The sequence below is a fragment of the Equus przewalskii genome, chromosome 1 (assembly GCF_037783145.1).
Source record: "Equus przewalskii isolate Varuska chromosome 1, EquPr2, whole genome shotgun sequence".
Classification (NCBI taxonomy): Eukaryota; Metazoa; Chordata; class Mammalia; order Perissodactyla; family Equidae; genus Equus; species Equus przewalskii.
This window is the reverse complement of record NC_091831.1, coordinates 99135471-99160131: the sequence shown is the minus strand read 5'-3', so window position 1 is coordinate 99160131 and position 24661 is coordinate 99135471. Positions and strand designations below refer to the sequence as shown.

Below are 24661 nucleotides of genomic sequence, written 5' to 3'. Positions count from 1 at the left end.
ACTCCCTCTGTGTTTTTCTCCTTTCCTCCCACACTACGACCACACTCACAACATTTCTGACACTAGAGGTGTGCAGGTTTTCTCCACCAAGCAATTCTCTGACACGAGCTGGGTGTCCTACAATTTAACTCAATTCTGACACTGTCTACCTGGAGAGAGAGTCAGATCCCGGAGATTAAGGGCTCAGTCCCACGAGACTGCTCCCACCCCACATCAGATGCCAATCGTCACCCTCCCAGCACGTGGATGTCTTCACCCACCCGGAACTCTCCAAACCCTTTACTTTTGGGGTTTTTATGGAGGCTTCCTGACATAGGCATCATTGATCATTAACTCCATTTCCAGCCCTTTTCCCTTCTCAAGAGAATGCGGGGCAGGGCTGAAAAGTCCCAGCTTGGAAATTAGAAATCATGACTTGGTCTTTCCAGTGACCAGCCCTCACCTGCGAGCGCACTCAGAGTGGCCTCATTAGAACAAAAGACACTCCTATCACCGAGGAAATAAGCAGTTTTAGGAGCTCTGTGCCAGCAACTGGGGGCAGAGACCAATACATACATTTTCTACTATTTCACAGGAGAATGAACGATGCAATGATGCTAACTCCCCTTTCACCGGGGTAGTCATATAGCAGATACTTACTACGAGCTTTAAAATACCTAACAGTTCTTCGTGTACCTCTTCTGTCACATGCTCTGTAGAGAGGGTGGTGGTGGTAGGGATACAGAGAGTTCATATGAAAAGTACTTTCTAGAACGATAATTCTACAGTCGCACTTTAAACGCACTGCGGTGGTTCACGTACGGAACAATCTTCCAGCTGAGGACCACAGGGGGAAAAGTGCTGAGACCAGAGAATCAGAACAGCGAGCCTGGGGGAATCCAGTTCCATTTCCGTGGCGGTAACCAGCCGTCAGCAGCAGTGAGGGACGAGCACCCTGGGAGCGGCTCTGTTTATCGCTGTTCTGTTCAGCGTGATGTCACTAAGGGGGATTGCGAAATCACCCAGTTCCAAGCAGACTAGAAAATCTGTCCAAGTTGTGCAAATGTTATTTAACATCCTAGCCATCAGCCGTAAGCAAAGTCCCTGCAGTCACATTGAACTAGAATAGTTTTCAAAGATGGTTTTTATTACTGAATTCTTACTACAAATGTGCTTCCACCCAAATAGAGCAAAACATACAATTTTCTGAAAATCAGGGCTGGAAATTGCATCCCCAGAATATTTATAATGACTGTTGGTGATCCACTTGTCAGCATCTCAATACGCATCTTTAGGGGGAAAGACTGGCCCCCCAGCACGAGCTTGTATCAGTAATTAGTGAAGCTGCTACATTTTCTTAATTTAATTTAAAAATCGAATTTAATAAAGAAAATTGCCTGATGGCTCATATCTTTCTTTTTTAAAGATTGAATAAAGCTTAGAATTGCTTAAAGTATTTACATTACTTACAATACTTTAAGCACTGGTCTAATATATATAAAAACTTGACATGTGGTAAATAACAGGTAAATGTGTTTCACTGACCAAAATATTGGGTCAAGTGAGAAATGGATATTTACCTTCCTTTTTCAATTGTTGCCCATCAGTTTAGAACATATGAAATTCAAATTATTCCAGATTCTCTACCACCATCATCTTGATCATGAGGACTTATTTTAAAATGTGCTGATAATCAGTTTGCTGACCCATCCGTTATGAAGTTAGAGTGAAGAGTTGGGGTGACGTATGCATTTGCCACGGCTATTCCTGATTTACTCTGGTCATGCTTGGCTAATACTTTGAATGAACAATGATTAAGAGTTGGAAATCCTTTCCACCAGTCTTAGGAGTCATCCATTTTGGATTCATAATAATTACCATCTCTCTACTTTAGAGATCCTACGTATTTTAAAGGGTGCAACTCCCTATAACAGGGGGAATGGGATACCAAGGAAATGGATGGCTAGTGTCTTTATTAGGGAATTAGTACACCCACACTCTATGCAGAGTGCCCACTGTGTGCCAGGAACTTTGGGTTTATTACCATGATCGTCACAACTCTCTGAGGAAGGTGTAACAGCTGGGGAAACCGACACTCAAGATGGTGAAGAAACTTGCCCAAGGTTCCATCACTACGAGGAGATAGAGACTTGAAGATACCCCTCTGCTGCTGCTGTTTACCACAGAAGGGAGCTACTGGCTGACATGATAAGGAAATAAATAAGAGGAGAAAAGATGGGAAAGGGAGAAATAAAACTGTTTACACATGATATAAACACCAGATTATCTGGGGTGTCCCCATGGGGGCATGGGTGGTACAAACAAACCATGGAGTTCTGTGTAGCAGCCGAAAGAAATGGACTAGATGTCCATACAGCCACATGGATGGATCCACTTAGATCTGAATGAAATAAAAAATTAACTGAAATCTGTAGCATAATATTTATGTAAGAGTATGTATTACACAGGGTTTCCAAATTTAGTAAAAAACAAAACAAAACAACAAAGAGAATGCCCAGTTAAATTTGACTTTCAGATAACCAATGAACGATTATACTAAAAATTGTCACTTTTGCTAAACGTTATTTATTTTGTCCTCAAACTCAAATTTAACTGGGCGCTCTATATTTTATCTGGCAATCCTAAGTTTACAAGAAAAGTACTTATAAAAGAATACACATAATAGGGGTTAGAACGGTTGTTCAGAGTGGCAGGGGTGTGTGGTAAGCGTGTAAGTGTGGAAAAGGATAAAGCGGGAAAAGACAAAACAAGACAGGGTTTTGCACGAACCCACGATGATAAAACGTCATAACTGAGGAATGTGGTGCAGTTGACCCCTACACGTGAGGTCAAACTTTTTTGGAAAAAGTAGCTCAAGAACCAGCTGCCATTCTCAATTTACAGGCTCACGTCTTCGGGGCCACATGGAGGTGAGAAGGGCCTTGACTCAGGATTAGGGAACCAACCACTCTGGAAGGGAGAAGCTTATCAATTTAGTTTCTGAGATAAGGAAGGTCCTCCAAATGCAATCAATTAATCCATTGACGAGCATTTAGAGCATTTAGAATTTAAACGAGAGGGACTGGTCATAGCGGATGACACTGAAGCTCCTTGATTGTCTCCTATGTGTCAGACACGCCCAGATGTTATTTCATTTAATCCTCCTGCCAACTGTACCAGGTGCACATTTTTGTCCCTATTTTATAGATGATAAAATTGAGCTTTGGAATGTCTTTTTTAGTTGGGAATGATTTGAGCTGCGCACACCAATGGCTTGGGCGCATGGGACATTTTAAAATTTCAAAAGCAAGAAATCCTGAAGTGGGTGATCTCAAGATCGTTCAGAGGCCCAACAGCATCCTTGTGGACGGAGGCCGTCTCTCTCTTTCCTCTGTTCTCCTGGCTGCAAGGGCTTCGGTCGTAGGGCAGTCTCCTGCTGCAGCTTCCCCGTGTCCCCTTCTCGCCTGGCAGCCTCCAAAGCAGGAAGGAGGAGGAGGGCTCCAAGGCCTTTTTCTCACAAGTCTCTCTCTTATCACGGAGGGAGATCCCCCCTAAACCTCAGCTGCTTTTGGAGAAGTAGGTCATATGCCCTTGTCAAAACCAATGTCTGGAAAAGGAGGATGTTGGGCACGATTGGTTCAGGAATGTGTGTGTGACCTATTTGTCTAATGAGATCCAATTTGGGGGCTTATGTTAGAGCTGTTGGGAGACAGAATTACTCTTTCCACTAAGGTCGCTGAGAGAGTAGGATCTCCCAGCTTGGCATTGGGGCTTCTGTCTGCTGTCTCGCCACCATGACGGCAGGGAGAGCCTGCTGGAGAACACATCCATTGTGGAGGAAAGTAAGACTCGGAGATCGGGTGAGATCTCAATGGTGACACTGTTTGACCTCCTGGATCCAGACGTGCCTGATGCCTTCCACTCCTGAACTTCCCAGTTTGAGTTAAGAAAATCCTTTTGTGCTCAAGACTGTTTGAGTGAACTGGTGTCACTCGTTACTGGAAAGGCACTGACCATTGCTCCGAGTACCAAGGATGAAGACCAAGCACATGAAAACAGGACTTGGTGTTCTTATAAGAGAAAGCTTACCACAAACTTTTATTTTTTATTTTTTTAAAGATTTTATTTTTTTCCTTTTTCTCCCCAAAGCCCCCCAGTACATAGTTGTATATTCTTCGTTGTGGGTCCTTCTAGTTGTGGCATGTGGGATGCTGCCTCAGCGTAGTTTTATGAGCAGTGTCTTGTCCGTGCCCAGGATTTGAACCAACGAAACACTGGGCCGCTTGCAGCGTAGTGCGCAAACTTAACCACTCGGCCATGGGGCCAGCCCCAGCTTACCACAAACTTGACCCTGTACTAATGGAACCATAATTACTGCAATATAGGAGTATTGGAATGAAATATCTGTATTAGTTAAGGTTTTCCAGAGAAATAGAATCAATAGGATATATATTTATATATGCTCACACATATATATAACATACATTTTTACATATATATTATATACACATATATATGTAGATATGAATTGGCTCAAGTGATTGTGGTGGCCGATAGTCTGAAATTTGCAGGGCAAGCTGGCAGGCTGAAAATTGAGGCAAGAGTGGATGTTGCGGTCTTGAGTACAAGGCTGGAATTTCAGGCAGAATTCCTATGTTGCTGTCTGGAGGCAGAATTCTTCCTTCTTGGGGGACCTCAGTCTTTGCTCTCAAGGCCTTCAACTGATTGGATGAGGCCCACCCACATTATAAAGGGTAACCTGCTTTATTCAAAATCTACTGATTTAAATGTTAATTGCAGCTAATACCTTCACAGCAACATCCACACTGATGTTCGACAGAGCAACCGAGCACCACAGCCGAGCCAAGTCGATGCATAAAATTAACCATCACAATATCTGTTGTAGGCTGAATTGTGTCCTCCCCCTAATTCATATGTTGACATCCTATCCCCCAGGACCTCAGAATGTAACCATACTTGGAGATAAGGTCTTTAAAGAGGTAATTAAGGTGAAGGGAGGTCTTTAGGGCGGGCTCTATTCTAATATGACTGGTGTCCTTATAAGTTGAGGAAATTTGGGTATGGACATGTGCACGCACAGCGGAGAGACCAAGTGAGGACAGAGGGAGAAGGCGGTCATGTGCAAGCCAAGGAGAGAGGCCTCCGGAGAAACCAGTCCTGCTGACACCTTCAACTTGGACTTTCAGCCTCCAGATTGCGAGACAATAAATTTCCATGTTTTAAGCCACCTGTCTGTTGTAGTTGTGGCAATGCTGGCAGACCAATGCAGGATCCTATAGAACTGAGCAGAACTGATGTTTATATAGCGCTTCTGGGAGCAGCGGCGGGGAGGTGAGGAGAAGAGAAGAAAAGGGGAACTAATATCCCAGGCCCTCTGGGTCCCGTGGACCGACAGGGGTCTAGGCAGCAGAAACTCTCTGCCAGGGAGACGGGCGCATAGTTGGGGTTCTGTAAACCCTGGCCGAATGGGAAGCCCCCTCCTACTGACCTACCAGGCTTGGGAACTGGGCTCCGAATTCTGGGGCCTTGAGCTGAGGGCTGGGGCAGCCTCCTTCTCTCTGGAGTGGGGGGTCCCTCTCTTTGCTGAGAGAGTAGGAGCAGGGGGCTTCTCCCCACTCCCAAGGCTGACCTTATGTGGGGAGGGGTTGAGTAAATACCGCTTGCCGTGTCAGCCTTGAACTCTGCTAATTAGTTTCATGTGGGTAAACAAACATGGCAGATGTGTGTGTTTAAAGTGATCGATCGGTCATTCACAACTTACGAAAATAAAAACGAAAATCTAGTTTGCTTAATTACAGCTAGCTGAAAAGTACATTGGAGACTTGGGCCTCATTGCCAATGGCCCTGCGATGGACAAGTCCATGCCTGTCTTCCCCACCCCCGAAGGGGCTTGCTGTCTCCCCTCTGTGCGGGAACAGCGGGGCCAGCCCTCGGCCCCATCACTTTGTGCATCCTCTGGTTACATACTCAGAATTTCTAGAGAAGTTTCGGGAAGATCTCTTTTGGATGAAAGGAGGTTATGGGATGAGGTTAAAAACGAAAAACCAAAAACACACTGTCCTTCCCCAGCAGGCCAAAGAGCCCCTCCTGGAGGTTAGTAGGCACTCTGACAGCAGCATGGACCATTCCCTGAGCACCCACGGGGAAGACGGGCATGTTCTCTGCCTCCCAGACATTTCTCATCACTTGCAACGTGTACATCACACCCAATGACAACAGCATTCTCTCCGTTTACATCAAGGAAACTGAAGCTCAGAGTGGTTGTGTCCAAGGTGGGACAGTGTCTGGATCTGAATTCTCACCCAAGCCCGGCCCACGCTTTGTGCTCCTCTGCCTTGAGTTGCTGTCATGTGGTATGAGAGAATCATAGAGCCACTGAAAGTTAAAGATAGAAGGGACCATAGCCCTCAGGGAGATGAGGATGCTGAGGCCTGGAGGAGGGGGTGGTGGGAGGAGACGAGAGGTGGTGGTGAAAGGACTTGGCCAAGGGCCCTCGGCCATTAAGTGACAAAGTAGCCTCTACCTCTAGTGACAAAGCAGAACTGGGGCCCAGGGAAGTGTGCTCGACTCCAAACTGCTGTCTCGAACCTCTGGTTGACTAGAGTGGGACCTGGGAACCCGATTTTCTGACTGTGCTCCAGCTGATTCTGATCTACAGCCAGGACAAGTGTTCCAGACCAGGAGGGAAAAGATAATTGAGGCAGATAACAACAACCAGAATTATTTTTATTATCTCAATTAGGTATAAAGGAAAACTAGATATGAACTGTTTATGCTTATAGCTCTTATGCACCTATAGAACCAAACCAAATTTATAAGTTAAAAGCAAAGTATATGGGCACAACATCTAAATAAACAACATTATTTTGATGGGATTTATGATGAAGCTCTACTAAAAATAAATCACTATCGTTGGCTTAATAATGGTAAGAGGTAGCCTTGGGTCTAGTTCTATAATCTGTTTCTGTATTTTCACTTTAATAATAGCAGTCTGTCTCTTCTCATAAGAAAAGGGCATGAATGGTACTGATAACATCAAGGCTGCATTTGTTAATACTGGACTTCTTTGTTAGTGCCCTGGGGTTGATTCCGACTCCTAGAGACCCTGTGTACAGCAGGGCAGAACCCTGCCCAGTCTTTTTGGTCTTTTTGCGCCATCCTTTCAAATTCCAGTGCTACACCAGACAATGCTCCACTGTTATTCATAGAGTTTTCATGGCCAATTTTTTGGAAGTGGGTGGCCAGGTCTTTCCACCATGGGTGACCCTGCTGATATTTGAAATACCAGCAGCATAGCTTTCAGCATCACAGCAACATGCAGGCACCACAGTATGACAACCAACAGATGGGTGATGTGGTTCCCTGGGAAATGAACTGGGGCCGACAGTGAGAGCGCTGAATCTTAACCACTAGGGCATCAAGGCTAGTGCTCACACTAGAGTGTCAGACACTATATGACCAGTTTGGCCAGTGAGTAATTCCCAATTGCTGGTTTTAATGAGGTGTTGCTTGGTAAGTCTGATTGTTCATGTTCACTTAGAGATATGGTTAGCCTTATTAAAATCTGCTTTAAATGGGGTTTCTCTTCCTACTGTTTTTGGAACGGGAAAAAATATCTTTAAGCATATTTACTAGCTATTCCTAGTGGGCTGCTGCAAACTGTTATGCATAGACAGGATGCTCAAGCTGCTAATGGATACTCGCTGGTCACTTTGAGTCTGTTTTCCACCATAGGAGGACTCAGTTTCCCCTCTTGATCCCTCTGTTTGGACTACTTCAAAATCTGTATATGTGCGCTGCCTTTACTTGATAAAACACAAACACGGCACTCAAATCTTGCAGTAGGTCTCTTATAAAGTGACGACCAGATCGCGTACAATAGTCGTATTTCAGATTATCAGCAAGTTGAAAATGCAAACAAAAAAAAGTTCTCATGCAGAACTGGTGCATCCCTGAAAAGATGTCTGTGGACCTCAGTTTGACAAACACTGACTAGAAAATGAAACCATCTGTCTCCTTAGGGAAGACACAGGTGAAGTGACCTCTTTTTCATTCCTCCAAGTTCCTGAGAGAATATCAAGGTGTGGAGGTATAATAATGCGTAAGGGCTGTTAGGAGCGAGGGTACCAGCCAGGAATGGTTAGGAGGACAGGTGGACCCCCTCATGTCAGCTGAGAATTCTCCAGTTCTTGTCCTGAGCACAAGGGGAGGGAGACAAAGGGAATTAAGTACTTGCTGTTGACAACCTGCTAGATTAGGGAAAACTGGAAGGACCCAGGGCAGCAATTAAGAGTTTAAAGAGCAACTAACCCAGTGCCCTATGGCAGAGGTTCTCTCCTGGTTGCCTATCAGAATCGCCTGGGGAGCCCTTAAAGGAGCTGATGCATGGATCCATCACTGGAGATTTGAATTAATTGGCTGGGTATTGGGCACCAGTCTTTGTAAAAGTTACCTAGGGGATTCTAATGTGTAGCCAAGGTGGCCGACCACTATTTTTTTTAACTGAAGTATAATTGACATACAATATCCTGTTAGTTTCAGATATACATCATAGTGATTCATATTTATATACATTATGAAATGATCACCATAATAAATCTACTTAGCATCTGTCTCCATACAGTGTTATTAGAGTATTAATAACTATATTCCCTATGCTGTACATTACCTCTCCATGGCTTATTTGTTTTATAATTGAAAGTTTGTACCTCTTAATTCCCTTCACCTATTTTGCCCACCTCCCAACCCTTCCCCTCTCTAGTAACCACCAGTTTGTTTCCTGTATCTGTGAATCTGACTCTATTTTGTTTTGTTTGTTCATTTGTTTTGTTTTTGGATTTCACACGTAAGTGAAATCATAGGGTATTCGTCTTTCTCTGTCTGACTTATTTTGCTTAGCATAGTACCCTGTAGGTCCATCCATGTTGTCACAAATGGCAAGATTTCATTCTTTTTTATGCCTGAGTAATATTCCATTGTGTATGTATACCACATCTTCTTCATCCATTCGTCTGTGGTTAGACGCTTAGGTTGCATCCATATCTTGGCTATTGTAAGTAATGCAATGAACATAAGGGTGCATATATCTCTTCAAATTAATGTTTTCGTTTTCTTTGAATAAATATCCAGAAGTGGGATTGCTGGATTGTAGGTAGTTCTATTTTTAATTTTTTTGAGGAGCCTCCGTACTGTTTTCCATAGTGGTTGCGCCAATTTATATTTCCACCAACAGTGCACAAGGGTTCCCTTTCCTCCACATCCTTTTCAACACTTGTTATTTTTTGTCTTTTTGATAATAGCCATTCTGGTGGGTGTGAGGTGATATCTCGTTGTTGTTTTGATTAGCATTTCCCTGATGATGAATGATTGTTGAACATCTTTTCATGTGCCTGTTGGCCATCTGTATGTCTTCTTTGGAAAAATGTCTATTCAAGTCTTCTAACCATTTTTTAATTAGGTTCTTTGTTTTTACGATATTTAGTTGTGTAACTTCTTTATATATTTTGGATATTAACCCCTTATCAGAGGTATGATTTGTGAATATCTTCTGTTCAGTAGGTTGCCTTTTCCTTTTGTTGATAGTTCCCTTCGCTGTGCAAAAGCTTTTTACTTTGATGTAGTCCCACTTGTTTATTTTTACTTTTGTTGCCCTTGCCTGAGGAGACCAGTCCAAAAAAATGTTGCTGAGGCTGACGTCAAACAGTTGACTGCTTATGTTTTCTTCTAGGAGTTTAATGGTTTCAGGTCTTACATTCAAGCCTTTAATCCATTTTGAATTTGTTTTTTTATATGGTATAATATAGTGGCCCAGTTTCATTCTTTTGCATGTGGCTGTCCGATTTCCCAACATCAGTTATTGAAGAGACTCTCTTTTTCTCGTTGTACATTCTTGCCTCCTTTGTAGTAGATTGATTGAGCATATATGTGTGGGTTCATTTCTGGGCTTTCTATTCTATTCCATTCATCTAGTTGTCTGTTTTTGTGCCAGTACCATACTGTCTTGATTACTATAACTTGTAGTATAGTTTGAAATCAGGGAGTGTAATACCTCCAACTTTGTTCTTCTTTCTCAACATTGCTTTGGCAATTCTGGTTTTTTTGTGGTTTCATACAAATTTTAGGATTCTTTGTTCTAGTTCTGTGAAAAATGCCATTGGTATTTTGATGGAGATTGCATTGACTCTGTAGATTGCTTTGGATAGTATGGACGTTTTAACAATATTAATTCTTTCAATCCATGAACATGCTATATCTTTCTATTTATTTGTGTTGTCTTCAATTTCTTTCATCAATGTCTTATAGTTTTCAGTGTACTGGTCTTTCATTGCCTTGGTTAAGTTCATTCCTAGGTATTTTATTCTTTTTGATACAATTGTAAATGGAATGGGTCTCAATTTCTCTTTCTGATACCTTTTTATTAGTGTATAGAAATGCAACCAATTTCTGTATATATTGTATCCTGCAACTTTACTGAATTCATTTGTTAGTTCTAATGGTTTTGGGCAGAGTCCTTAGGGTTTCCTTTATATAGTATCATGTCAGCTGCAAACAATGACAGTTTTACTTCTTCCTTTCCAATATGGATGCCTTTTATTTTTTTTTCTTGTCTAATTGCTGTGGCTAGGACTTCCAACACTATGTTGAATAAAAGTGGCAAGAGTGGGTATCGTTGTCTTGTACCTGATCTTAGAGGAGTGGCTTTCAGCTTTTCACTGTTGAGAATGGTATTAGCTGTGGATTTGTCATATATGGCCTTTATTATGTTGAGGTGTATTCCTTCTACGTCTATTTTGTTGAGAATTTTTAATCATAAATAGATGTTGAATTTTGTCAAATGCTTTTCATGCATCTATTGAGATGATCATATGATTTTTAAAATCTTTTGTTAATGTTGTGTATCACACTGATTGATTTATGAATGTTGAACCATCTTCACATCTGTGGAATAAATCCCATTTGACTGTGGTGTAGGATCCTTTTAATATATTGTTAAATTCAGTTTGCTAATATTTTGTTGAGGATTTTTGCATCTATGTGTATCAGGGAAATTGGCCTGTAATTTTCTTTTTTTGTGATGTCTTTGTCTGGTTTTAGTATCAAGGTAATGCTGGCTTTATAAAATGAGTTTGGAAGCATTCTTTCCTCTTGAATTTTTTGGAATAATTTGAGAAGGATAGGTATTAACTCTTCTTTGAATGTTTGGTAGAATTCACCTGTGAAGCTATCTCGTCCTCGATTTTTGTTTTTTGGGAGTTTTTAAATTACTGATTCAATTTCATTACTTGTAATCAGTCTATTCAAATTTTCTATTTCTTCCTGATTCACTCTTGGAAGGTTGTGTGTTTCTAGGAATTTATCAGTTTCTTCTAAGTTTTCCAATTTGTTTACATATAATTTTTTGTAGTAGTCTCTTATGATCCTTTGTATTTCTGTGGTGTCAGCAGTAACTTCTCTTTCATTTCTGATTTTATTTATTTGGGTCCTTTCTCTTTTTTTCTTGATAAGTCTGGCTAAAGGCTTATCAGTTTTGTTTATCTTTTCAAAGAACCAACTCTTAGTTTCATTGATCTTTTCTATTGTTTTTTAAAGTTTATATTTCATTTATTTCTACTCTGATCTTTATTTTTTCCTTGCTTCTACTAACTTTGGGCTTTGTTTGTTCTTCTTTTTTCTAGTTCTTTTAGGTGTAAAGTTAGATTGCTTATCTGAGATTTTTTCTTGTTTCTTGAGGTAGGCCTGTATTGCTATGAACTTACCTCTTAGGACTGCTTTTGCTGCATGCCATAGATTTTGGAAAGTTGTGTTTCCATTTTCATTTGTCTCAAGCTATGTTTTGAGTTCCTCTTTCATTTCTTTGTTGACCCATTGGTTGTTTAGTAGCATGTTGTTTGGTCTCTACGTGTTTTTTTTTTTTTTTTCCAGTTTTCATCTTGTAATTGATTCTGATTTCATACTGTTGTGGTTGGAAAAGATGCTTCATATAATTTCAGTCTTCTTAAATTTATTGAGACTTGTTTTGTGCCTAACATGTGATCTATCCTGGAGAATGTTCCATGTGCACTTGAAAAGAAAGTGTATTCTGCAGTTTTTGGATAGAATGTTCTGTACGTATCTATTAAGTTCATCTAGTCTAATGGGTCATTTAAGACCAATGTTTCCTTATTGATTTTCTGTCTGGATGATTTATGCATTGATGTGAGAGGAGTATTAAAATTCCTTACTATTTTGTATTCTCATCAACTTTTCCCTTTATGTCTGTTAATATTTGCTTAGTATATTTAGGTGTTCCTATCTTGGGTGCATAAATATTTATAGATGTTATATCCTCTTTTTGGATTGACCCCTTTATCACTTCTTTGTAGTTTTCATGGAATATCTTTTTCCATTCCATTGCTTTCAGTCTGTGTGTGTCTTTAGAGCTGAAGTGAGTCTCTTGTAGGCAGCATATAGATGGGTCTTGTTTTTTTTTTTATCCATTCAGCCACTCTATGTCTTTTTTTCCCCCTTCTTCTCTCCAAAGCCCCCAAGTATATAGTTGTATATTCTACTTGTGAGTACCTCTGGTTGTGCTATGTGGGACGCTGCCTCAACATAGCTTGGTGAGTGGTGCCATGTAGCTGAACCTGTAAAACCCTGGGCTGCTGAAGTGGAGCATGTGAACTTAGCCACTCAGCCATGAGGCCAGCCCCCACCCTATGCATTTTGATTGAAGCATTTAGTCCATTTACAATGGAAGTAATTATTAATAAGTGTGTACATATTGCTGTTTTTAGAATTGTTTTCTGGTTGTTTTTGTACTTCTTCTCTGTTCCTCTCTTGTGGTTTGATGTTTTTTAGGATTATGTTTGTATTCCTTTCTTTTTATTTTTTGTGTATCAATTGTAGGTTTTTGGTTTGTGGTTACCATGAGGTTCATTTATATCAACCTATATATATAGTACTCTATTTTAAGCTAATACTTGCTTAAGTTTGAATGCATTCTAAAAGCACCACATTTTTACTCCTCCCCATCATGTTTATGTCTTTGATATCATATTTTACATTTATTTATTCTGTATATCCCTTAACTACTTATTGTAGTTATAGTTGACTTTATTACTTTTACTTTTAACCTTCATACTAGCTTTTTAAGTGGCTAATCTACTTCTTTTATTTATTTATTTTTTTCTGAGGAGGACCAGGCCTGAGCTAACATCCGCCGCCAATCTTCCTCTTTTTTGCTGAGAAGACTGGCCCTGAGCTAACATCCATGCCCATCTTCCTCTACTTTATACGTGGGACACCTACCACAGCATGGCTTGACAAGTGGTGCCATGTCCGCACGCAGGATCAGAACCAGCGAACCCTGGGCCGCTGAAGCGGAACCTGTGCACTTAACCACTGCACCTCCAGGCTGGCCCCTACTTCTTTTATTATGTACTTTCCTTTACCAGTGAAATATTTTTCTTTCACATGTTTTCTTATTTCTAGTTATGACCTTTTCTTTTCCACTTAAATAAGACCCTTTAACACTTCTTTATTGTTTTTTTAAACAGACACATTTTATTTATTTATTTATTTATTTATTGATGCATGCTGAGGAAGATTGGCCCTGAGCTAACATCTGTTGCCAATCTTCCTCTTTTTCCTTGAGGAAGATTCACGCTGTGGTAACATCTGTGCCAATCTTCCTCTATTTTTGTATGTGAGTCACTGCCACAACATGGCCACCAACAAGTGGTGTAGGTCCTCTCCAAGGAACCAAACCCAGGCCACTGAAGCAGGGCATACCAAACTTAACCACTAGGCCACAGCGCTAGCTCAAGACCCTTTAACATTTCTTGTAAGGCCAGTTTAGTGATGATGAACTCCTTTAGTTTTGCTTGTCTGGGAAGCTCGATCTCTCCTTTAATTCTGAAAGATAACTTTGCTGCGTAGAGTGTTCTTGGTTGTAAGTTTTTTCCTTTTAGCCCTTTGAATACATCGTGTCACTCCCTTCTGGCCTGCAAAGTTTCTGCTGAAAAGCCAACTGGTAGTCTTATGAGAGTTCCCTTGTATGTGACTGGTTGTTTTGCTCTTGCTGCCTTTAAGATCCTCTCTTTAACTTTTGGTGTTTTGATTATACTATGTCTTGGTGTGACTGTCTTTGAATTCATCTTGTTTGGTACTCTCTGTGTTTCCTGTACCTGGATGTCTGTTTCCTTCCCCAAATTAGGGAAATTTTCAGCCATTATTTCTTCAAGTAAGTTTTCTGCCCCCCTTCTCCTTCTGGGATAGGTATAATGTGAATGTTAGTACATTTGATGTTGTCCCAAACTCCCTTAAACTATCCTCATTTTGTTTTGAGGAAGATTGGCCCTGAGCTAACATCTGTGTCCATCTTCCTCAATTTTATATGTGGGATGCTGCCATAGCATGGCTTGATAAGCAGTGCATAGGTCCATGCCCGGGATTTGAACTGGTGAAGCTGGGCCGCCAAAGCGGAACGTGTGAACTTAACCACTACACCACTGGGCCATGGCCAAACTATCCTAATTTTTTAAAGTTATTTTTTCTTTTTGCTGTTCTGATTGGATGATTTCTACTATTCTGTCTTCCAGATCACTGATCTGTTCTTCTGTATCATCATTAATCTGCTGTTGATTCCCTCTAGTGTATTTTTCACTTTAGTTATTGTATTCTTTGGCTCTGATTGGTTCTGTCTTATATTTTCTAACTCTTTGTTGAAGTTCTCACTGTGTTCCTCCATTCTTCTCCTGAGTTTGGTGAGCATCTTTATGACCATTACTTTGAACTCTTTATGAGCTAAGTTATTTATCACTATTTCATCAGAGTTTTATCTTGTCATTTTGTTTGGAACATATGCCTTTGTCTCTTCATTTTGTTTGGCTTTCTGTGTTTGTTTCTATTAATTAGACAAAAGAGCTACCTCTCCCAGTCTTGAAGGAGCATCCTCTGTGTAGACGGGATGTGCCAGCCAGCTTTGGCAGACTGACTGGAGCTGGAGCAGGTGTGGGCTTGGGAGTTCCAGGGTGCCTTGAATTGGGGCGGCTTTGGCAAGATGGCTGGATTGTGTGCAGGCTAGGGGCAGGGGGTCCTGGGGCAAATCTGCCGGGGCTGCCTTGGCAGGATGGCTAGAGCTGGTGTGGGTCAGGGGTCCAGGGTGCACTGGGGTGGCCTTGGCAGGCTGACTAAAGAGTCTGGATTATGTTCCCTCTCATGCCATCAAGGTGGAGGGGGAATGCCAAAAATGGAGCTCACCAGCTCCTCTGACCCCGGAGAGAGTTCCAGCAGTTCCCCACCCATTTTGCAAATGCTCTAGGATTAGTAAATGGATTTCCTTCAGATATAGTCTAGATGCCCTTTAAACTGCTGTTTTGTTCACTGTGCCCCAGGGTGGGCGAGACTGTGTGTGGGCCCCTCAGTGATGTCTCTCCCTGCTGCATTCACTGCATTGGAGTGGGATTCCCATCGATACCATGTCTCCGTCTCTCCTACCTCCATCTCTGTCTCTCTGTGTGGTCCCTCTATCGTTTGTTGTGTAGAAGCTGTTCCTTTAGCCCCCAGTTCTCCTTCAGGAGGAGTTGCTCTATAGGTAAGTGTAGATTTGATGTGTCCATGGTAGGAGGTGAGTTCAGAGTCTTCCTGTGCCGCCATCTTGGACTCTCTTCCCCAAACAATGTTTTAAGGAAAGCTTCTCTATGGTATAATTACATTTGAGGCCACCTGTATTAATTTATTAAATGAGAGGAAGGGAACCAACCTTTATTGAATGTACTGTGTTAACTCTTTAAACAATAATAATATATAGTAACAGCAGCTAATGTTTATTGAAAGCTCGTTATATGCCAGGTATTATGTTAACCACTTTACATGCATTTAGTCATCACAACATCTCTATGAAATGAATATTATTATGTCCATTTTACAAATGAGGAAACAGAGGCTAAGCGAGACCATGAAATCTCTCTTAAATCATCCAGGCACAAACAAATAAATATGTAAATGAAAGTAATAACTTGCTCAAGGTCATGCAGGAAGGGGGATAGGATTTGACTCATGACCTTTAGCTCTTCCACTGACCCAATTAATTGCTACCTCAGTGAACAAATTCAGCAAATATTTACTGAGTATGGACCATGAATGTACCTGACACTAGGTTAGATGTTGGGGATACAAAGCTGAACAAGGTAAAATTTCTGCTCTCCAATCTTATCAGAAAGATAGCTAGCTCCAAAGCAATGTGATTAATACTGTTGGGGTGACCAAATGCCCCTGTTTGCCCAGGACTCTCTGGTTTTAGCACTAAAAGTCCCACATTCTGGGCAACTCTTCTGTCCTGGGTAAGCTGCGACAGTTGGCCATCCTAGCTGTCACAGAGGACTGTGTGTGGGATGGGGTAAATTTGCATGGGACGGCAGAGGGTTGTGAAGAGGAGATCAGGAAAAACTTCATAAAGGAGCGCGTGTCTTATTTGTAGAATGACTAAGGGTTCTTTAGGGAAAAAATGGAGGAGAGGGGTGTATGGAAGAGGATTCCTAGGAGAAGAACCCAGGAATAGCTTAGGCTAAGGCTCGGAGGGGAGGGATATCAAGTAGTTTAGTAACGTTAGAGTTTGGGGTGCCTGAGGGTGGGGGTAGATGAGGCTGGGGCCGTACTAAGGGGTCTGGACTCTAGAGGCAAAGAGCTCACTCTGATTTGAGAGTAGGGTGGGGATAACCCTGAGGGGAGGTGTGTGGACTCTAAGAGAACAGTTGGGAGGGCGTTATAACACAAGTGAGACCTGAGGATAGGGGAGAATGATGACAAGAACAATGGTAGTAGCTAGCAGCTGTCGATTTCTTGATATGCACCAGGCACAGTGATGAGCTCTTTGCGTGTATCGTCTCACTTAATCCTAATAATGAACTCTTGAGTCAGCTACTATTTTTGTGCCTGTATTACTGATGAGGAAGTTCAGACTTAGGTTAAGTTAATTTAGTTAAAAAGTCAACAGAGAGTAAATGGCAGGGTCAAGATTCAAACTCTTGCCTTCTGGCTTTAAATGTGTACGCTCAACCACTACACTACCTGACATAAACTAACACAGTGCCTATTTGCTCATTCAGCTGAGCATCATTTATTGAGCACTGACTATGTGCCAGGCACATTTCTGGCTGATAAGGATACAGCAACGAACAAAGCAGACATAATTCCTGACTTGATGTATATTACGTTCATGCATGTCTTTGTGTGTTTTGAGAAGACAAATAAGCAAATGAATGAGTCAGTATAATTTAATTGTGGATAGATCTGGACTCCGTTTTGAGGGAGAAGAGACAGGACTCTGCGAAGTGGGAGTGAGGAGGGGGAGGGGTATGTGGGACCCCCAGGTTTCTGGCTCTGTCAACAGAGACAGGGAGCTCAGGAAGCAGAATAGGTTTGGGGGGAAGACGAGAGTCCAGTTTTGAGCATGTTGAGTTTGAGGTTCCTGGAGTCAGAAGCTCTTAAGGATGATCAAGGGACAAATTGAGAAAGCCACTTAAAGCTGGGGCCATGGTTGAAGACCCAGGGAAGGGGACAGGGTGAGAAGAGGTCACAGGTGGAAACCCTGGGGACTGAGCTCAAGGCAGAGAAGTCAGCTCCAAAGAGGAAGAGCAAGTCAGAGAGAAGATGGAAAAGCTGGAGAGAAAGAGGTCCCGGCCCTCCAGGAAGCAGAGAGTTCTGAATCAGGAAGCCCCAGCATCGGCAAATGCCTCCTAGAGCTTCCGGGAAGGAGCAGCCGGAGATATTGGGGTCCAGGAGGGAGACACACAAAGTTGATGGGATTTTTCTTGAAACTTGATGAGAGACCAGAATGGGAAATATCTAGCAGAGGATTGAAGATACAGGAGAAAGTGGAGGCAATTTGTGGAGCAAAGTCTTAGAAGAGATGGAGAAGGCAGGATCCGGGGTAAATGTGGAGGGATGGTCTTGAATAGGGGGGCATATCCCTGAGATTGGAGGGGAAAAGGAAAGAAGGGTAGGGATGCAGAGCAGAGCTTCTTGGGAAGCAGGTGACAAGGTTGTTTGTGAGATAGAAGGGTCGAGAGTGGGACTCAGAGGCATCCACAGACGGGTAAAGGTTTGGAATTCACACTGTGGGGATGGGACAGGGTGCCACCCGGGACCATCTCAAAACTTACCCTTCTTCTGCCCTGTCCTTCAAAGGGAACTGGAACACGAATTCTCAAAAATGTGGTACCTAATTCCAGCCTTCACTGAGAGGCCAATGATGCCAATTGTGGGAATTACAGCAGGACAGGCATGGAGGGGATGTCTCTGGATGTGGGGGTGACTCTCACTTGGAACTGCAGACCCTGAAACATGCAGCGACAACAGCTGGTGTGTTTTCATCGAGCAGGCTGGAGTCCGCCTCACATCGATATTTATTTTACAAACGGCCATCCGGAGGGTGAACGGCCCCCCTCCCCACCCTCAGCTGTTTTGGAGAAAGAAGTCTGTGGCCTGTTCTGCTCAGCTGGTCTTCGCCTCTCAGAATCTTCATTTTGAGAAGAGGATGAATGAATGTGACTTTGATGTGCGTGAGATAAATGCTGAACAGCAAAAGGAGCTGTGGCCAGATGGTCACCCTTAGATTGGAGATTGGGGCCGTGCCCACATTATGCACCTCAGGACTTTGTGTCCTGTTGAAATCCCATAAAAAGTTTCTCTGTGGGTGGCATTCTTTGCTGCATCGTGATTGGCTGGGAGGGCTCCGTCAGCCAATATTATGTCATCACTGGTTGTCGGCGGGCTCTCCTAGGGGACACTTGAGAAACTTTGATAGAAATATTTCTCTTTGGCAACGGCCAGCTGTTTCCATGCTTGGACAATATTAACCAGATGTAAAGTAGGCCAGCAGAGGAGACGCTGCCCCGGGGGAGAGATGGCCCGGCATGCACTCGCGTCTAAGCCTGGGCAAGTTAGCTCACCTCCTTAGGCCTCCATTTCCTGATCTTTCAAACAGAACAACCAAAGGAGCCTCAGTTATCTTCTGGTGTTGTGAGAATTAGTGTTAAAGAACTTCGCCAAATTTTGAGTTCTTTTGGTGAATAATTGTAAAGTCCTTTGGAGCATATGTTTTAGGAATGAATGAAATAATACACAAGCAGGACTTAAGCATGGTGATGTTAATTCTGCAAAGGTCTAATAAACTATTGTTTGCCATTCTTAGAGATCTACTAATTTAAATAAATAGTCCTCTCACCTGATTGACAGAATGTTTTTAACCTATTATTTTTGAAAAGGTAATAAACTCACATGGTTCAACATTCCAAATGTGTGAAAGGGTATAGTCACCATTTTCCCCTCTGCCCTATCCCAGCGATCCAGATCCCTGAGCATAGGTAGGATGACCAACTGCTCCTGGTTTTCCCGGGACTTTCTGGTTTAGCGCTGAAAGTCCTGTGTCCCAGAAAACCCTCAATCCCTAGCAAATGGGTTGGTCACGCTATGTCATATACAACCAACATTATAAGTTTGTTGTGTGAGACAGGAAACAACAAATGTCGGAGAGGATGTGGAGAGAAGGGAACACTTGTACACTGCTGGCGGGAATGCAAACTGGTGCAGCCACTATGGAAAGCAGTATGGAGTATCCTCAGAAAATTAAGAATAGAACTACCATATGATCCAGCTATCCCACTGCTGGACATTTGTCCAAAGAACTTGAAAACACAAATGCATAAAGACACACGCACCCCTAGGTTCATTGCAGCATTATACACAATAGCCAAGACTTGGAAGCAACCTAGGTGCCCATCAAGGGATGAATGGATAAAGAAGATGTGATATATATACATGATGGAATACTACTCAGCCATAAGAAATGATGAAATCCAGCCATTTGTGACAACATCGATGGACCTTGAGGGTATTATGCTAAGTGAAATGTCAAAAGGAGAAAGTCAAATACCGTAAGATCTCACTCATAAGTAGAAGATAAAAATGACAAACAAACACACAGCAATGGAGATTGGATTGGTGGTTACCATAGGGGACGAGGGTAGAGGGCAAAAGGGGTGATTAGGCTCACATGTGAGGGGATGGACTATAATTAGTTTTTGGGTGGTGAACATGATGTAATCTACACAGAATTTGAAATATATCACGATGTACATCTGAAAGCTACATAATATTATAATCCAACGTTACTGCAATAAAAAAATTAATTAAAAAATGTTTGTTGTGTGTCCTTTTGAGATAATTGAATGAGAGCCATCATAGTATTTTAAAAATCATCACAGGTGACGAAACAAAGATCTTGTAAAAAAGTAGTCCATGATATGGGGGGGTGGGGGAGGGGAGGAGGTACCCATAATAACATGGAGACCCAAATCTTATTGTCTAATGATTGTTTCTAAGCCTTCCCAGCTCTGGAATTGCCATCTCTCTGCAAAAGAAACCCCCCTCTCAGGCTTGGGAAAAAGACTCACATAAGCATCGTCTGTGGCCCCATTCCCATAGCCATGGTTGACCATAGACTCCATCATGCTCTTGTTTATAATTTATTTTTGTGGAGTTAAAAAAAGCATGTGTGTACTAGGAGCTTGGATTACATAAATATGCTTATTTGCCAAGTTATCTTTTAGATTTCCCTATGCGAATGTAACTGATTTGGGAAAGCCCAGTTTCAGAGAAAGCATAACACTGCCCTTATCAAGTGTGAACTGAGAAAGACATCGGAAGGCCTTTTCCAGGCTAAAAATAGACCTAGAACTTGGTGTATTTTAGCTTTGGGACTTTCACAAACTGTCAGGCAAACCAGCACATTATTATTTTATGAATAAGGCTCCAACGTTCCTTTTAAATGTTCCAGCTTCAGGCTATTTTACTTTTGTGCAAAAAAAGATGAATTATTTATAAAAATAGGCATGAATATCATATGATAATACCCTCATTTCTAGCAGGGAGTAAAATGAGCTGCACCTGGTGCTCTCAGCTCCACGGGAGAGCCGAGTGGGAGCAAGATGAGGATGGGTGAATCCTTCGGAAGGTTGATTTCTGAGATGCCGCACGTCCTCCTGGGAGGACGTTCAAGTCTCCCTTCTCTCACTCATCCTTCCCTCTTATCCTCCTTCCCTCTCTCCCTCTTTCTTCCTTTTTCTCTCCCTCCACCCCCCCGCTTCCTTCCCAACTTCCCAACTTTCTAATTTCCGTCCTAACTTCCTCTCTCCTGCCCTCTGTCTCTCGCTCTGACAAACTTCAGAAAGCAGAGAACAGAGCCCCTTTCTAAACTCAAGTGTGGGCAGAAGCTGGTCTTATGAAAATATTTGTATACAAGTTACTTAACCTCTTTAAGCCTCAGTTTCTTCATCTGTGAAAGGAGGTGATAATTGTGTTTTCTCCTTAGGTCTGAGCTGAGGATTAAATGAGGCAAATGTGTAAAGTGCCTGACACTGAGTAAACACTCGAGAAACACTGGCTGTTACTAAAGTCGGCCAGCTGGGGATCACCGGGTGGGGTGTGCACGTGGGCCAAGGAAGGATGAGAGCCAGAGGCCTCATTACCTGAGCGCGAGAGGTTGGGTAAGGTGCCCAACTCTTCTTGCTTTGTCCAGGACTAGCCTGGATTTAACACGGAAAGTCCTGCATCCCGGGGACCCTCTCAGACCCAGGCACGCCGGAGCGCTGGTCACCCTCCTGAGTTAGTTTGGCATGGGTTTGCCTTTTATTCTTCCTCTCTGTTCCTCTCCGTAGACTGTTTCACAGTGCCAGAGCTCCAGCATGCATGCGGTTGTCTGTCCTCTGGGACGTGCCCTCCTGATAACAGGTCACTAACTTACCTGCATGTAGAAAGGGACGGGAGAGCCATCTTACATGCATGACTCCCTCTGCCCCCAGGGCCACTTGCTTACAGAGAATTGTGAACTGGGACCTTCCCCCCCCAACCCCTGCCATCGCCCCCAAAGCTTCCCAGTTGACCCAGGAGAAGTGGGAAGAAATTGTAAGGACTTAAAAATGAAAGAAATACAAATCCTTTTATAATATAGATGATAAAAATGAGTATAGAGGAGCCCATTTTGAGACTTGATTGATGTTTCACTGGTATTCTGGGCTTATGTTTCATGACTGAGGCCTATGTAAAAGGGGTTTGGGACGAGCTTCTGGAGGGTTCTCCCTCTGAGCCAGCACTCCTCTTCCGAATGCTCACAGACTGTGGAGGTTTTGGTGGTGAACGGGCATCCTTAAGGGGGCAGTGGGCTGCCTGGAGAGGGTCTCGCCCTCCATCAGGAGGAGGACAGCCTGGGGGGCGGGATCTGGCTCTGAGCCTAGGTACTGGTGTGACCTCAGACAGTTGTGGGACCCCCGGGAGAACACAGACCACAGATGGCTGCTGTGAGGACTGAAGCGCCGACGTGTATGAGGTAGGCACTCAATACATATCAGTTCCCCGTGTGAACTCTTCTGGCAGTGATTGTGCAGCACCCTCAAACCCAATTATCTACTCTCCCTGACCCTTTCCTCTTGGGTCTGGAAACATTATTTACTATGATTGGATTAGCGGCCAGCAGGTCTTGTCTGCAGATCAGAACAGCTTTCATTAAGGCCAGAGGCCACGGGTCCCATGCTTCTCCTCTCCCCACAGTGCTCAGCCCATAACAGGAGCACAGAAAATATCTCTTGCTGTGGTGAGAAGCCTTGCAGATGACATGAGCTCTGCTGACATACTGAGGAAAAATGAAAGACGGGCCGGGACACTGTGGGGTTGCAGCCCTGGGCTTCTGGCTCAGTTGTGTTGGGTATCTCCTCTACCTCTTTGCCCTGGGTGCCCTTCAGGAAGATGGTGGGTCAGCCGCTGCTCCAAGCTGGAGTAGAAACAACTCCCCAAGGCCCATAGGGAGCCCCTCACCAGGCCTGACCTTACTCTCACTGCCCAACACATGTGTCCCTCTCCAGTCCTTAAACTGAGAAACTGAGATGAGCCTCAGTTTCCTCATCTGTAAAATAGGGATGCTGATGCTTACATCCCCTAGGGTTGGAAGGTTAAGTGTGATTACGCATGTAAAGCTCAATGAACAGTGGCCATTATTATCCGGAGCTTCTTTACCCCCATTAAGTCAATCCTTAGGAATCATTTTCACTAGAGGGTGTTGGGGTGTGAGGTAGAGCAGGAAGGGAGAGTGCCAGCCCTTGGGTTCCCGAGTCTGCCTTTCACGTTTTCCTTACACACGCTCTCAAGTCTGATCTCTGGTCATCTTTGCAAACTTTTTCCCCAAAGTTATATTAAAAAGAAGTTGATTCACTCCATTATTAGTTTTAGGCAACAAAATAGTTCAGATTAGAATATATACTGCATGTAAAAAAATTACAAAATTAATACTATTAACACAAAATAAAATACAGAATTAATTATTTATTATAGAGACTAGAAGATTCTGACAAGGAAAAGAAGGAAATGCAAATGTCCATGACCGCACATTTAGGGATAGCTGCTATTAACACGTTGGTATATTTCCTTCCAATGTCTTTTTCTCTGGTGTCCTTCCGTTTTAAGTCAGCTGTTAGTTCCAGAGAACTGAGAACATCTGCCCTCGAAGGGTTAGGTTACTTGCTAGAGAACTGTTTCCTCTGGGCTGACACATGGAAAACCAGTGAATAGGGGAGAGACATCCAATGGTTGTTCATGCTCTGAATTAAAGGTAGTCTAGCCACTGTGAACAAAGGTACCAGTTTTGCTCGTCAGCTACTGCCCCAGGAGGCATCTCAAGCAAGAAATTGGAAACTCTCTCCTTTGGGTATTGGTGAGCCTCGAAGGTAGGAAAGAGAATTTACAGTTAAATGTTTTATGCCATTTCAATGTTCCTTCGTCATTGCTGTTAATAATTAACGCTTCCTGAGCATTACCATTTCTTAGATATTGCGTTAAGCATGCTACAGGTATTAACTTATTTAGACCTTGAAATACACTCATGAGGTAGGTTCTCTATTATCCCTATTTTACAGGTGAGAAAACTGAGGGCATAGGAGGTTTAAGCCAGGCCACACAGCTAGTAAATGGTGTGTTGGGATAAATTACTGCTCTTGTATTTGCTACGTATAAATAAATAAATAAGGATGCATATATAAAAATATGTATATATAACTATCTCTTCTATCTATCTATCTATCTATCTATCTATCTATCTATCTATCTATCCTTGTTTGATCTAAATTATTTCTGAAGAATTTTTATCTATGCTGCAAGTGGCCATTTGCATTTTTGGCTACACTGCATCCAGATGTCCTTCTTATTTTGCTGGACTCCCCGACCTGGTATGAGCCTTGGTGGAGGAGGACCCCACCTCTCATTGGGAAGCTGAAGGAGGTGGGGTAGTCCTTTCTCTCTCCTGGAACAGCTAGGACAATAACTATGTCAGCAAATCAGATTCCCCATCCCAGGACTTAGAATTTTAAGCAAGTGGTGCAGTTCAAGGGCAGTATAGAAATTGCTCTTCCAGCAGCAGCAGTGATGACAGTGGCATCTGTGGTCCAGTGACAGAAGAGGTAGTGGTAACGGTGGGGTCTGTAGAACATCTGCTGGACAATGCCACTGGGTAGTGGTTTCCTCACTGCAGCCTTCCTGGGGTCTGATTTTGGCTTTGGTTCTAGAAGTCCAGCCACACTCAGTTCCCTATTTCCTGCCTGTTGGAATGGGAGTTGCAGTCTATGCAGCGTCCATT

General features: G+C 42.8%; 1 long non-coding RNA gene across 1 annotated transcript in view; it reads left to right on the top strand.

The window, feature by feature from the left end:
* Positions 1 to 20179, top strand: part of LOC139083262 (uncharacterized) — a 93024-nt gene extending 72845 nt beyond the window's left edge. Inside the window, exon 3 of the long non-coding RNA XR_011539831.1 lies at positions 18169 to 20179. This is a non-coding gene — a long non-coding RNA (uncharacterized lncRNA). The remainder of the gene's footprint in view (positions 1 to 18168) is intronic.
* The last annotated feature ends 4482 nt before the right edge of the window (positions 20180 to 24661 follow it).